Genomic DNA, 15,888 nt, shown 5'->3' on the forward strand with positions numbered 1-15,888 from the left:
ATTTAGGGGTATTGTGCTGAATACCCGAACTCTTTTAAGTTGGTGTGTTTTTCTTGATTCTAAATTAATTAGCAAAGAAAAATTGGGATTTAATAGCTTAAAGAAAATATAAGAATTAAATGGATCTTTACTAGTCTTGTTTAGAATTTGGTTATATGTGGGTAAACATTCATGAATGCATAATTCGATGTGTGATTCTTGTGTGTTATGTGGTTGTTTGTCACTTGATTGATATTTGTGATGTCTTGTGGTGTTTTAAATTTTTATGGGTTATTGTGAGATATGGATACCTTTATGTACTCAACCGAAATTCTAAATACTTCGGCCGTGCCATTTTGTAATTAAATAAAATAAATTGGGGAGATTAATGAAATACTTAGAAAGGATGAGAAAGGATACGGGGGGCCGGTATTCCAACCATAGATACTACAGTTGGGTGGTTTGATTCCACAGAAAACGGGCTCAGAATAATCTTCTTATTTTCTAAGTAAAGGAGTTAATTTCTCATCGGATCCGATAAACTGAAAAAGCTTTCTTACGTACACGAATTTTGAATGCTAGAAATATGCATTATATTTAACTTCATTTCATTTGTGTGGTTATATGTATAATATATGTAGTACGACTATATATTTTTAAGTCTCGATATCTTTCGAGATCCTTACTGAGCTTCGTTAGCTCATATAGATATTCTCCGTTTGCAGGTATTAGTACTACTCACTCCACCGGATTGGACTAGTCGACGGTTCGAGAAGCCGACTCCGGGTTTTTGTCTCGTATGGAGGATCTACTTATAATGCTTGTAGTGTTGTCTTTCGTGTATATTGTCCTTAGGACAATTACTATTTCCGTAGTAGCTCATGTGTATTTTATCCGTGGTAAAGGAGGCTAACTCCTCCGATTATGGGCCCCTTTTTGTTAAACTATGGTCCATTTTTGTAGAATGAACATGTTGTTTTGATTATGGACTCTAAACTCTTTTATTACTATGTTTTATCAAGGTGACACCACTTATAGTCTATATTAGGGATTTATCGAGTAGTTAGATATATGTTCCTCCATCCCACTAAATCATTCGCCGAAAATTCTTCCGAAATCGACCCCGTTTTTAAGCCTTAGGTCATGTGTAATATATCGGTTCGCTAACCCTTGGAGTCTACCCATATATCTCAACACTTACATAATACCTTTTAAGCTTCCGTGCATGGCAAACCCTCTCGGTTTGCTATACGATTTCTAGGGGGTGTCACAGACATGGTATCAGAGCAAAATTTGTAGGAACTTTATACGAGCACCGAACCGGAATTTGGAACCCTCGAAGCGTGAAGACTCGGTCTGTCCGGTAATTATGTGCTTACTTGTGTTTTATATTTCTCTATTGATCTAAAATATTTGCAACACACACTAAGACATGAAAGGAAGACAATCACGAAACACCGCCGCCACAAACAATCTCCCAGACACCGCTAACGTTATTCTCGGTCTCTCCAACCTTATCCGCGAGCAAGCGCAAAATCATCACGATCAAATTCAGCAACTCCTTCAAAGCCGACAAACCCCACCTACACCTCCACCAAATCCCCAAAGTGTATACGAGCGTTTTCTTCGCATGAAACCCTCTGAGTTTCACGGCGATCCCGACCCGGTCATAGCCGAAGAGTGGGTCAAATCCTTGGAAGTAATCTTTGATTACATGCAAATGGATGACCGTGAACGAGTGCACTGTGCCCTCTTCTTACTTCGTAACGAAGCCCGGAACTGGTGGGAGGGAGCTAAGGAAGGTATTGAACTCGAGAACTTGTCATGGGAGTCATTCAAGGTCCAATTCTTCGAGAAGTACTTTTCCAAGGACGTTCGGGCCAACAAGCTCAAGGAATTCTTGGAGCTCCGCCAAGGGGATCTCACCATGACCGAATACGTTCGACTATTTGAACGAGGATGCTTGTACGCCCCATTCATCGCCAAGGACATTGAGGAAAAGAAAAATCACTTCACAAGGGGTTTACAACCCAAAATTCGAAGGGACATCCGCATGTCCGACGCCACTACTTTTCGCCAAATGGTGGACAAGGCACTAACGGCTGCTCAAGACGAAAATGAAATTCAGCAAGGGAAACGACCCCAGCCACCCACACCACGACCATGGAAGAAGGCCAATTTTGGAAACCACAAATTCAAAGGAAAGAAGGTCCAAAGTCCAAACTCTAAACCAGTAGCACCGACGACCAAGCCAACTTGCTCGAACTGCGGAAAGGCTCACTTTGGGATCTGCGTAAAGGATACCGAGTTGTGTTTTCGATGCAAAAAGCCCGGCCGTAAGGCGAGAGACTGCCCCAACGCTCAAACTCGAGTCCCAGGCCGCGCGTTTGCCATGACCCGAGAACAAGTGCGTCAAGATCCGACGATGATCGCAGGTACCGTTCTTAATCTTGGAGAACCCGTGTATGCTTTGATTGATTCTGGTTCTACACACTCCTTTATTTCCACCAATGTGTGCGTACGTCTTGGACTAATACCATCTCAAGTAAGCCACGAATATCGCATCTCTATGCCCTCGGGCGAAGAAATGATCACTGACAAAATAGTGAAGGATTGCCCTATTCGAATTCAATCCCAACCCATGAGGTTCGATCTCATCGTCTTAGCAATCGAGAACTTTGACCTCATAATGGGAATGGATTGGTTGACCAAGTTCAAGGCCCAAATCAACTGCGCCCTAAAGACCGTAAGCTTTTCTCTCCCAAATCACGCCCTCTTAGAGTTTCGAAGCGACACCGAGACTCTAATTCCCATAATATCCGCAATCAAAGCCACCAAACTCATCAACAAGGGACATATCGGCTACCTAGTCGACCTTCTGGAGACGAGCCCAAAACCTCAACCGGTGATGTCCGAACTTCCAGTTGTTCAAGAAATTCCCGACGTCTTCCCTGATGACCTACCCGGGCTACCGCCCGATCGCGAAATTGAATTCGAAATTCATCTTATTCCGGGAACAGAACCAATCTCAAAGGCTCCATACCGCATGGCTCCTGTGGAACTCAAAGAATTGAAAAATCAAGTTCAAGAATTACTCGATAAGGGTTACATCCGCCCCAGTCACTCTCCATGGGGAGCCCCGATACTATTCGTTAAGAAGAAAGACGGATCTTTCCGCCTTTGCATCGACTATCGAGAACTAAATAAGGTGACCATAAAGAATAAATATCCTCTACCCCGCATCGACGATCTCTTTGACCAACTCCAAGGGTCATCCGTCTTCTCCAAGATCGACCTCCGGTCAGGTTACCACCAGCTTAAAGTCAAAGAAGCTGATATTCCTAAGACTGCTTTCCGAACTCGATACGGCCACTACGAATTCGTAGTAATGCCGTTTGGATTAACCAACGCCCCAGCCGCTTTTATGGATCTTATGAACCGAGTTTTTCATCAGTACCTCGACAAGTTTGTCATCGTCTTTATCGATGATATTCTTATATACTCCAAAACCCAAGAAGAACATGCCTCCCAATTACGAATAGTACTCCAAACACTCCGAGAACATCAACTCTACGCCAAGTTCAGTAAATGTGAATTTTGGCTATCCCGAGTCACTTTCCTTGGCCACATCATCTCTGCCGAAGGACTCTCCGTCGACCCCGGCAAAATAGAAGCAATCTCAACCTGGCCCACTCCAAAGAATGTAAGGGAGATACGAAGTTTCCTTGGCTTAGCCGGATACTATCGCAAATTCGTTCAAGATTTTTCAAAAATCGCATCACCCCTCACTCAACTCACGAAGAAAGGAGTCACTTACCGATGGACCCCAAACCGCGAGGCTAGCTTCCAAGAACTAAAGAAGCGTTTGACCACCGCTCCAATTCTTTCACTACCAGACGGATCCGGAGGGTTTGTGATTTATAGCGACGCATCCAAACTCGGACTAGGTGTTGTACTTATGCAAAACGGAAAAGTGATAGCCTACGCGTCCCGCCAACTCAAGGAATACGAGAAGAACTACCCAACTCACGATCTAGAGCTCGCAGCAGTAGTCTTTGCACTTAAAATCTGGCGTCACTACCTATACGGCGATAAGTGCACCGTTTACACCGATCACAAAAGCCTGAAGTATTTCTTCACTCAGAAGGAATTAAACATGAGGCAGCGAAGATGGCTCGATCTGGTTAAAGATTATGACTGCGAATTCCTATACCATCCCGGGAAGGCGAATGTTGTGGCAGATGCCCTTAGTCGGAAGTCGATGAACGCCCTAGTGGTTGAATCAGATTTCCGAGACCGCGTGAGGACAGCTCAAGATCAAGACCCCCAACTTCAGAAAATTCGCACAAATCTCGAAGCAAACCCTAATTTCTGAATTTCCAAAGACGAATTTCTCCTATTCCAAAACCGCACTTGCATTCCCGACAATGCCGAAATTAAACGACTCATCTTAGCCGAGGCACATAAGACCACATATACATGTCATCCCGGATCAACCAAAATGTACCAAGACTTGAAGAAACTATATTGGTGGCCGGGAATGAAGAAAGATATAGCTCTATTCATTTCCCAATGCCTCACCTGCCAACAAATCAAGACGGAACACCAACGACCCGGAGGATTACTTCAACCAAATCAAATTCCCGAATGGAAATGGGAAGTGATAACGATGGACTTTGTTCAAGGATTCCCAAGGACCCAGCGCGGATCCGACTCAATATGGGTAATCATCGACCGGCTAGCCAAATCGGCCCATTTTCTTCCAATCCGCAAGACGTTTAGCCTAGATAAACTCGCAGAACTCTATATGCGAGAAATCGTTCGACTCCATGGAATTCCGAAGGCTATTATTTCGGATCGAGACCCACGGTTCACCTCAAAGTTCTGGAAAAGTTTGCAAGGAACTCTTGGAACCAAATTATCGTTCAGCACTGCCTTTCATCCCCAAACCGATGGCCAATCGGAACGTACGATCAAAACCCTAGAGGACCTACTTCGAGCCTGTATACTCGACTTTGGAGGCAACTGGGAATCTCGACTACCGTTGATCGAATTTGCGTATAATAATAGCTTCCAATCATCAATCGGAATGGCACCATACGAAGCACTTTACGGACGCAAGTGCCGATCTCCCCTCTACTGGGATGAAGTTGGAGAGAGAAAACTTCTCGGGCCCGACATAGTTCAACAAACGGTGAACCTAGTTCGAGACATCCGAGAAAATATTTGAGTTGCCCAAAACCGACAACAAAGCTACGCTAATAATAGAAGGCGAGATTTGGAATTCGAAGTCGGAGGATTGGTATTCCTAAAAGTAGCCCCTTTTAAAGGAATTTTGCGATTCGGAAACCGAGGCAAACTATCTCCGTGGTATATCGGACCGTTCGAAATACTCGAAAGAATAGGCAGTCGCGCTTACCGTCTAGCACTTCCACCTAACCTATCCAGAATCCATAACGTATTCCACGTCTCCATGCTTCGCAAATACATTTCCAGCCCCGAACACGTCCTCAAAACCGAACCTATTGAGCTAAATCCAAACCTTTCCTACGAAGAAAAACCCCTCCGAATTCTCGACTCCAAAACAAGACACTTCGAAACCGCGAAATACACCTAGTCAAAGTACAGTGGCACAACCACACCCCCGAAGAAGCTACATGGGAACGCGAGTCAGAAATGAGAAGTCTCTATCCCGAATTATTCGGGACAGGTAACAAATTTTGGGGACAAAATTTTTTAAGGGGGGAAGATTGTAACACCCCACGTTTTCAAAACACGATAAATTCTAAATCTTAAATCTCTAGTCACGTAAATACTAAATTTGCTAATAATAGGGCTATACGTGAATTATTATATGCCGAATTATTAGATATCGAATTTTATATGTGACCTTATATGCCTATGTGTTTACGGGTAAATTATACATGCATGCTAGGACTTAGTATAATTATCATTATACATGATATATATGTATGTATATGTGCCGTATATGTGTGTGTATTTAGAGGAGGATTATTTAATAATTATAAAATAAATACATGATAATCCTAAGCCTAGCCTAAACCCTATTAAAACCCATCCTACACTCCATTTCTAGCATGCTTATTTAGAAGGTCAAGAGTCCCTTCTCTCCCCCTCATCTCGGCTGCACCAAACCCCTCTCTCTCTCCCTTGTTCTTTCCTCTTTTAAACCACCGAAACCACCATTGATATCAGCTCCACCAAGCTCGAACCCCTCCCCAAATCAACAAGATATTTCTCAAGCCAACAATGAGAATTCCCTATCTCACCCTTGCCCTTGAATACTCCAAGAACACTATATATACATGGTGCCCCTTCACTAGTGAAAACACTTCTCACCTTGAAATTTATACCGTGTCCTTCCACATCAAAATAGCATGGTTTAATCTCAATGCTTGAAGAGGTAAGAGCTGCCATTCGAAGTCTCAAACTCTTCCTTCTTCTTCGTTCATTTTCTTCCTCTAACTCTCGGCTTTTCTTTGAAGGTTCCCTAGAACCTCCCCCTTTTCAGCTAGCTTTTATTCCTTTCTATTTTTGAGGTAAGGAATCGAAATCCTTGCTGCAAATGGAGGTATCAAAGTATCAAGAACAAAAAATTTCGAAATTAATTAAAAGACACCCCTAATTCTTGTTTTATGTTCTTTCTTGCACTTAATGGTTCTCTCTTTGTTGGTTCTCATGATTTATGTTATTGCATGTATGATCAGAGGTCTTTAATGGTAGATTTGAGTTAATAGCTTTCAAGAAACTTCGGTTATTTCGGAAATGGTGAAGAAAATTGAGTTTGGGAAAGGTTTTGTGGTTGCATGTGTAAATCTGCATACTTTTGGGCCAGATCTGTAATTTGTGAGAAGTCAGACTCATATAAGTTTTCAAAACTGGTTTTTAGCATTTTTGAGCGGAAATTCCAGATGTAGGAAATTTTTGCAAGAAAAAGTAATTTTCGAACTCCTAGTGGTCTTGCATGTGTGGATCTAAAGGTTTTGGGGTGAAAAATGGAATTTTCGAAGTTGTTGCATAAATCAAGTTTTGGTTTCATTTTCTGCATATATTGATCAAAGATTACGGATTTTGGGGGTTGTTTATGAAGAAATGGATTTTGAAATTTTAGTATGGATGCATGTACAATCCGAAAGCTTTTTGGGGCAAATCTGCAATTTTTGAGAAATTAAATTTTAGTAGTTTTCTAAATCTGTTTTTTTTTCAGCACTTAGTGAAAGACAATTTCAGTTTCTAAGAAGTTTTGTAAGAAAAAGGATTTTTGGGAATTTCTAAGGATCGTGCATGTATAGATCTAGAGAGTTTAGGGTGAAAAATGTATATTTCGAAAAATCTGCATAAACAAACTTCTAACTGTATTTTACCTGCATTTATTGAAACTTAAGATGGATTAAGGGTTGAATTCATGAATATCTGAATTAGCAACTTTTAACTTAATTGCATGTGTGAGTTTTGAAACTTTTGGGGTCAAAACTGTAATTTCCAGAAATTTAGGGGTATTGTGCTGAATACCCGAACTCTTTTAAGTTGGTGTGTTTTTCTTGATTCTAAATTAATTAGCAAAGAAAAATTGAGATTTAATAGCTTAAAGAAAATATAAGAATTAAATGGATCTTTACTAGCTTGTTTAGAATTTGGTTATATGTGGGTAAACATTCATGAATGCATAATTCGATGTGTGATTCTTGTGTGTTATGTGGTTGTTTGTCACTTGATTGATATTTGTGATGTCTTGTGGTGTTTTAAATTTTTATGGGTTATTGTGAGATATGGATACCTTTATGTACTCAACCGAAATTCTAAATACTTCGGTTGTGCCATTTTGTAATTAAATAAAATAAATTGGGGAGATTAATGAAATACTTAGAAAGGATGAGAAAGGATACGGGGGGCCGGTATTCCAACCATAGATACTACAGTTGGGTGGTTTGATTCCACCGAAAACGGGCTCAGAATAATCTTCTTATTTTCTAAGTAAAGGAGTTAATTTCTCATCGCATGCGATAAACTGAAAAAGCTTTCTTACGTACACGAATTTTGAATGCTAGAAATATGCATTATATTTAACTTCATTTCATTTGTGTGGTAATATGTATAATATATGTAGTACGACTATATTTTTAAGTCTCGATATCTTTCGAGATCCTTACTGAGCTTCGTTAGCTCATATAGATATTCTCCGTTTGCAGGTATTAGTACTACTCACTCCACCGGATTGGACTAGTCGACGGTTCGAGAAGCCGACTCCGGGTTTTTGGCTCGTATGGAGGATCTACTTATAATGCTTGTAGTGTTGTCTTTTGTGTATATTGTCCTTAGGACAATTACTATTTCCGTAGTAGCTCATGTGTATTATTATCCGTGGTAAAGGAGGCTAACTCCTCCGATTATGGGCCCCTTTTTGTTAAACTATGGTCCATTTTTGTAGAATGAACATGTTGTTTTGATTATGGACTCTAAACTCTTTTATTACTATGTTTTATCAAGGTGACACCACTTATAGTCTATATTAGGGATATATCGAGTAGTTAGATATATGTTCCTCCATCCCACTAAATCATTCGCCGAAAATTCTTCCGAAATCGACCCCGTTTTTAAGCCTTAGGTCATGTGTAATATATCGGTTCGCTAACCCTTGGAGTCTACCCATATATCTCAACACTTACATAATACCTTTTAAGCTTCCGTGCATGGCAAACCCTCTCGGTTTGCTATAAGATTTCTAGGGGGTGTCACAAAATCCGCCAACGCTTGTCCCTTAACCGAGGTACGAGGTTGATATTGGATTTCATATTGTCCTAACTCGACTGCCCATTTAACAATTCGTCCCGATGCCGTAGGATGGCCTAGGGTTTGACGGAGTGGTAAGCTCGTACGGATTACCATTGTGTGTGATAAGAAGTAAGGCCAGATTCGCCGCGTAGTGAGGACCAGCGCGTATGCTATTTTCTCAACTTCTGAATACCTAATCTCCGAGTTGGGGAGGATCTTGCTGATCTAATAGATCGGTCGTTGTTGACCACTTACTTCTTTGAACAAGACTGAACTAATCGATTCGTCTCCCACCGATAAATATACGAATAGGGTTTCACCTTTTTCAGGGGTGCTAAGGATTGGCAGGCGAGTTAGCGAAACTTTTAGCGCCTCGAACGCGAGTTGGCATTCTTCGGTCCATTCGAACTGTGCCGCTTTTCTCAAGACTTTGAAGAAAGACATACTTTTATCAGCCATTCGCGATATGAATCGAGCCAAAGCCACCACTTTACCTGCTAAAGATTGAACTTCTTTGATGGACCGAGGAGGGGTCATTCGGAGTACCGCCTCGACTTTATCTTGGTTTACCTTGATACCTTCTCGATTAACTACATACCCGAGGAATTTCCCAGCCCTCACTGCGAATGCACACTTTGCTGGGTTCAATTTCATCCCATAAAGGCGAAGGGTGGCAAATGTCTCAGCCAAGTCAGCAAGGTGTGTGGAACACTTCTTGCTTTTGAGCAGCATGTCATCGACGTAAAATTCCATATTGCGCCCGAGCTGAGCCCGAAACATCCTATCCATTAATCTCTGATACGTAGCTCCCGCATTTTTCAGGCTAAAAGGCATCACCACATAACAATAAGTGCCCGTGGCTGTGATAAAGCTCACTGCAGGTTGGTCCCTTTCCTCCAACGGGATCTGGTGGTATCCCTGCGAAGCGTCCATCATGCTGAGTAGCTCGCATCCGGCGGTAGCGTCTACGAGTTGGTCTATACGGGGTAAGGGATAGTCATCCTTCGGGCAGGCCTTGTTTAAGTCCCCAAAATCGATGCACATCCGCCACTGTCCATTAGTCTTTTGCACCAACACCGCATAGGACAACCATGTGGGGAATTGGATTTCCCTAATATGCCCAATATCGAGAAGTCGTTGGACTTCTTGTTTGATAATTTCGTCCTTTTCGATGCCGAAGTGTCGTCGCTTTTGTTTGATAGGTTTGCACTCGGGTCGCAGATTGAGCCTGTGTACAGCGGTGCGGGGTGCGATACCAGTCAGATCGCTGGGCTGCCATGCGAAGATGTCTACATTAGATCGCAATAACGCTATCAACTCATCTCGAAAGGGTGGTTCTAGGTCTTTGCTTATCTGGGTCTGCTTCGACGTGCCGGGGTCAAGGTCAATTGTCATCAACTCGTCCATGGGCTGTACATGAGCGACTTTATCTTCCGGATCAATTCGAGGACGTTTCTCGTCTCCCAGATCTTCTTTAGTGAGGGTATCACGTCGTCCTTTCTCCGCCACTTTGACCATCTCTACGTAACAGGATCGTGACTGAGCTTGGTCACCACGGACTTCTCCTATTACTCCGTCAACTGGAAATTTGAGCTTTTGGTGAATAGTCGAGGGGATCGCCCGGAAGATGTGCATCATTGGCCGCCCTATCACGATGTTGTACGAGGTGGTGGACCCCTCGACAATGACAAAGTTGACAGTTTGTGTACGTGCTCGAGGTGGTGTTCCCATGGTGACGGGGATCTTGACCTGTCCGATCGGAGTCAAGGATCCTCCTGTGAACCCAAATATCGGGGTGGTGACAGGGAAGATTGGGAGATCAAGTTCCATTTGTAGGAAGCACTCGTAAGATATGACATCAACCGAACTCCCCGAGTCAACGAAGGCACGGGCTACATCGTACCCTCCGACGTTGATTGTGATAAGGAGGGGATCGCAATGAAAATCATCGAGATCTACTTCATCCTCGGGTCCGAACGAGATGGTGGGATACTGACGGCGCTTCGTGTGACGCCCGCCTTCTATGAAGCGTTTGTCAAATTGCTCTATGAAATTACTTGGTCTATTTTTTTTTTTTTTTTGAATAATACTAATCAAGCTATAGTTCACAAAAATACGTACGATTTATTTATTAATAACCTCACGTAGCAAGGTAAAGTACAAAGGTTCCGAACATTTAACAACAACTTCTAGCTTATGAGATTACAAAACTATAACATAAATAAGTTCAAACGCTCATATTTATAATACAAGACAGCGATTATTTTTAACTTAATCGAACCACTATTTTACAAATATAAACAAGGTAACTACTCGGACGGGAAATCCTCTGATTCGTTCAAGCTGCACCAGTGTCTGAGAATATGACAGAATAAAGTAGAGGGATAAGTCATAGAAGACTTAGTGAGGTGAAATAAAATAACGAGTTACGACATGAACTGAGAGAAAGTATGATGATCGAACCAATTGGTGATATCGGAAAATAGAAGCGATTAAAGATTATCCATCGATTGGAAATTCAAGAATAATAGTAAGGATGATCAATCAATTTTCCGATCAATAGAGATAAGAATACACCTACCTTGTGACTCCCGTAGCCGTTTACTACCTTATTCACCGAGCAGGGAATGACCCTGTAATGCAATGTGGCATGCCCGGGCGCATGCCGGTTTAGCCCGAAACCCAACTAACCTCCAGTTGTGTACGGGTCTAAACCTATGTGGGTACTGTTGGAGAGACTACCCACCGTCGGCCCGATACCGCCCAGCGGTCACCTCCAAACAGCCCCGGGCCCATTAATATCCATTGTCCTTGAGGCGTCCCAAAAGGACTTCATCGATCATATAAGAAGACCATATTTCTGATTATTTCAGGATTTCAAAGACAAAATAATTCCGAAGAAATGGGATCAAGTGAAAGGTTTCAAAGAGGGCTCGATGTTTCAAGATGTGAAGTTTAGATAATTGAATAAAACTTGAAGGAAAACGATCGGCTTCAAAGAATTTCATACCGATCACTCAATAAGTACTATTCGAAGGAAATGGAAATCAAAGAGTTGAACACTCGATACGATAGCATTTCTCAAATAATCTCAAGCTCAACATCATCCAATCAATTTCAAATAACGATAATCAAATGATAACGAGTAGATCAATTCAATGAAAGGGAGCAAAATTCAAGTACTCGAGCGATACAATTACCCGAGTTTATCATATTCCCAGAAAAGGTCAAGCAAGAGAACCCTCACCTTGGTCCAATCAAGAGTACTCGTCGATCACGGTTCCTCGATCTCAAAACCTAAGCAATATTTAAACTATAAGACACCAAATTATTTATTAAAATAAAATGATATACACTCTACGTTTTCCTAGCTTTATATGTTCTTAAGGTCGAATAATTCACTTACCAATTCTAAATTAATCTAACCCCGTAACTAACATCAAAACTTACCACATAACCATCACGTTTATGCTAACAGGACGAAGACCAATAAAATATGTTCATATATGACGACTTTCTTAACATAACGTATGTGCTGCCACAGTTTATTCAAAATTTCATAACAAATTCGCCGTTCATCCAAATTGCTCACATGATATACCGAATGAAAGATAACAAATAATACTACGAGTTCACAGAAGACTTCGACCCCTGATTCTGAACCAAAAATAGCAGAATTTCCAAAAACCAGCCTATAACAGAACTGTCGAATATTGAAAATTCATTTCTGGTACAACTTATTTGAAAATTAATAACATGCTATACATTTCTCGAAACAGAAAAAATGATATACCAAATTAAAGCCAAGAACAATATCTAAGAGTTTAATGAAGAAACCATTTTCAAATTATGAGCATAACATAGTTGAAACAGCCCCCGAAAAGGTTAATAAAAACTGCCGGCATTTACAAAAATCCTTTTGTTGGCAGTATTTTTGAAAAATTGTAATAATTCGAAATGTTATCCAAATTTAACAAATAGTATAAGAAATCGAACATAACGACTTCATCTACAAATGGACAGAAGACATAGAACTCAAATTATGACTCGAATATACAGAAAACAGCCCGAAAAGAATAATCATATGAGCTGTCAATTTCCCTTATTCCTCCATTCAAAAGTCTATAGAACTTGATCATGTGAAACGAGATTCAACATATAATTATCATATTCCAGAAAATCTATGATAATTGAGAAGAAACGTTTTTAAAATTCGAATTCCAAAGCTCCCAAATTGTTTTCTGAAAATCAGAGTAACAACTAAAGTTATATTTTCGAAAATTCCTTTTTGAAGCTCTTGTAGAATTAAAATCAAATCAGTTCCAAAAAAAGATTCTAAAAATTGGGGAAAATCAATCATTCGCACAATATTCAGCCTATTCTACAATTTTCATGAAGAAACGAAATCGAAATTCGAAGCCAAAATACCTCAAATCGGATTATGAAATTAACAGTAGGCAATCGTCATCAAATCAAATGGGTCGGAATCTCCACCGAACTAAAGCCTGTAAACCCCCGCTCGATGAAACTTCACCGGGAAGGTCGTCAAGTCACCATCTTTTCTTCGATGATTGAATATGAGCTTCTTCTTACTTCTTGATTTGGTAAATGATATTTGTGTGTTTTCTTGATAGGAACTTGATGGGGATGGTGTATAAAATTAGGCAGAAGGGGGTTTTTATAGAATGAAGATGAAGGGAGAAGATGACTCGTCGATTCTAATACGTGTCTTCTCCTTAAAATTTACTTAATCTTATAATTATCCTCTTAAACGTCAAATCCTTGCTGCCCAAGTCTAAATATATAGAATCATTATCTCTGCCTTAACTTATCCTTAATACTATATCAACCCTTGTAAATTACCTTATTTATTCTTATTCCCCAACTATATATATCAATAACATCTAAGCCACATAATTTACTAAATTATTTTCTAGTATTTAAACTTCAATAATATACACACATACACATAATAAAATTTAAGGGGTGCTACACTCTCCCCCTGTTAAAGAAATCTGGTCCCCAGATTTACTTATCGTTAATATAATTACATGTGTGGAAAAGTTCTGGGTAGTGATTTCGTATCTCTTCTTCTCGTTCCCATGTAACCTCTTCTATATCGTGATTTCTCCACAATACTTTCACCAATGGAATCCTTCGATTTCGTAATTTTTGAAATTTTTTTAGATCGAGGATACGAACTGGTCGTTCTTCGTATGACATGTTCGAGTTGGAGTCCTTCATGAGAAATCATGTGAGGTGGATCTGGATGGTATTTTCTGAGTTGAGACACGTGGGATACATCGTGAATATTGGTAATATTGGGTAGAAAGATTAACCTATAGGCTACAAGACCTATACGTTCATAAATTTCAAAAGGTCCTATATAACGTGGGCTAAGATTCCCTTCTTTTCCAATACGCTTAAATCCTTTTTCTTGGCGACACCTTGAGAAACACCATATTGCCAACTTCAAACTTGATGTTCTTTCTACGCCCATTGCTCTATTGCCGATCTTGTGAGGCTTTCATCCGTCGCTTGATGATATGCACAAAATAGCATCTTGTATTAGTTCCGGTCTTAGCGCTCTTTCTTGACCGTCTTTGGTTGCCCTCCATCTATCGATTTCCCAATGCAATAGAGATCGACCTACCATATAGCGCCTCATATGGTGCCCACTTGTATGGTCGTCTGGTAACTGTTGTAGTACGCGAATTCGATTAACGGTAACTTTCTCTATAATCCATGGCACATGCTCTCAAACATGTCCTCCAAAAATCCAATCACTCTCTTTGATTGCCCATCCGTTTGAGGATGTGCAATATAACTAAATTGAAGTTAAGTTCCCACATTCTTTTCAAAGCAATCTAATTGGGTATGGTGCTTATGCAATCAATCCATTCCCAAAATAAGATCATAATCTATGAGTAGAAGATTTGCACGGTCTTCTTTATTCTCTAACTCGATAGCACAAGCTCTACACATACTATATTAGTAAGTATGTTGGAGCCTATTGCAGTGCTCACCTCAAAATTATAAGGTAATGGTTAGTCTTCTAAAACTAACTCATTTGCGAAAGATGATACGATAAACAAATGAGTTGTGCCGGGACTAAATGAGGTTTTCTGCATTTACCGAGTAGACAAACATTACCTTCTACGACAGCGGTTGGCTCGGCAGTTTCGTCCACCCCAGCAAGTGCATAAGCGCGGGCAGGAATTTTGGCCTTGCTTTGTTGCTCCATTGAAGCCTTTCCTTTTTGTCCTTGTGGAATATGAAGAGATTCTTGTCTCCTTCGACAATCACGTGCGATATGATCAGCACTTCCACAAAGAACACACAATCCTTTCTTCCTTCGACAATCATTTTCTTCATGATTGGAGAGTCCGCAAAATCCACACTTCCTCTGCATCACTGGATGAGGGGGAGCGCCGCTCTGATGATTTGACACTAGATTACGATTTGTAAAATGTTCTTGATCCATTCGTGGATATTTTGAATCCGAAAAGGGATTTCGATTTGAATTTCCTCTCAAGTTTGTAAATTTAGTTCTCTTCGCTCGCTCTTCAAAGTGGGTCAACTCTCGCATTTCCGACTCGATCTGCATCGCCTTATTAATCGTCGCGCTATAATTTGTTGCATCCGAAGAAATTATAGCCCAACGAAGTTCTAATTTTAATCCTTCAATGAATTTGCGTACTTTGCGAGTTTCATCGTTCATATAGTGTGGAGCATAGCGAATTAGATAATTGAAACGAGCTTCGTACTGTGCCACCGTCATTGTGCCTTGAGTAAGATTCATAAAGTCCCTCTCTCTAGCATTTTTCACTACTTGTGGTATGAACTTCTCATTGAATTCTTGGACGAAGTTAGCCCAAGTTCGAGCAGTGTTGTTTTGAGCCCACTTCTGATTCACTACACGCCACCAATGACATGCAGTTTCTTCTAGCTGGAAAGCGGCATAACTAACCTTTTGAGAGTCAGAATAGTTAGTAACTTCAAAAATCTTTTCCAGCTCATTAAGCCAATTTTCTGCTTTGCGATCATCAGGCTCGCCTACGAATTTCGGTGGTCGAAATCGAAGAAATCTCTCAAACCTTTGGTCCTCCGTAGGCA

The 15,888-nt window shown here is 40.7% G+C and overlaps 1 long non-coding RNA gene across 1 annotated transcript; it reads right to left on the minus strand.

The window, feature by feature from the left end:
- Positions 1-10,876: 10,876 nt before the first annotated feature.
- LOC105976376 (uncharacterized) lies at positions 10,877-13,541 on the minus strand. Its single transcript, XR_016033409.1, has 3 exons — positions 13,201-13,541; positions 12,020-12,069; positions 10,877-11,127 (listed from the first exon to the last, which is right to left on the minus strand). It is a non-coding gene; the product is annotated as an uncharacterized LOC105976376 (long non-coding RNA).
- Between the last annotated feature and the right edge of the window lie 2,347 nt (positions 13,542-15,888).

This window comes from Erythranthe guttata, chromosome 9 (genome assembly GCF_056151865.1).
Source record: "Erythranthe guttata isolate IM_541 chromosome 9, IM_541, whole genome shotgun sequence".
In the NCBI taxonomy this organism is placed as follows: Eukaryota; Viridiplantae; Streptophyta; class Magnoliopsida; order Lamiales; family Phrymaceae; genus Erythranthe; species Erythranthe guttata.